General features: G+C 33.3%; 1 long non-coding RNA gene across 1 annotated transcript in view; it reads left to right on the top strand.

Moving 5' to 3' along the window:
- LOC106869857 (uncharacterized) overlaps positions 1 to 528 on the top strand; it is a 6,767-nt gene that overhangs the window by 4,529 nt on the left and 1,710 nt on the right. The window contains exon 2 of the long non-coding RNA XR_001409447.2: positions 277 to 367. This is a non-coding gene — a long non-coding RNA (uncharacterized LOC106869857). The remainder of the gene's footprint in view (positions 1 to 276; positions 368 to 528) is intronic.

Here is a 528-nt window from a genome sequence, read left to right as displayed (position 1 = left end):
TCAAGAACACTCTCTCTTTCCTTTCCCGAACGTCTAGTAACACTATCTGTATCACGTCCTCACGTTATTTTTTGTTATTGTTTTTTGTCTTTTTCCTTTTTTTGAACTTATATGTATATATATATATATACACATACACATATATCTTTGCATATATATCTACATATGTGTGTATACATATATGCATATGTCTCTTTGCGTATGTGTGTGTGTGTGTGTGTTTGTAGATATACGTACTTACATGCGTGTTTTCAGTCTGCTTATATACACATTAAGGTGGAAAAACGAATGAATAATAGAAAAAAGAGCCAAGAAGACGTTTTCAAAAACTAGTCTGGCATCGTCTCACCGTGTGACCCAAAACTAGGTAAGTTACTATGGTAACTCTGTATTGCTCTAGAACTAAATTCCTAGATTCAGCACTTAGCATTACCATTACCTCCCAGAGGAGTAGGGTAGAACATCTGGTATTAGCTTGCTATCTATATATGTAAGCGCGGGTATATATATATATATATATATATATAT

Source organism: Octopus bimaculoides, chromosome 3, assembly GCF_001194135.2.
Source record: "Octopus bimaculoides isolate UCB-OBI-ISO-001 chromosome 3, ASM119413v2, whole genome shotgun sequence".
Classification (NCBI taxonomy): domain Eukaryota; kingdom Metazoa; phylum Mollusca; class Cephalopoda; order Octopoda; family Octopodidae; genus Octopus; species Octopus bimaculoides.
Note: the sequence above shows the minus strand (reverse complement) of the source record. Positions and strands in the feature narration are given on the sequence as shown.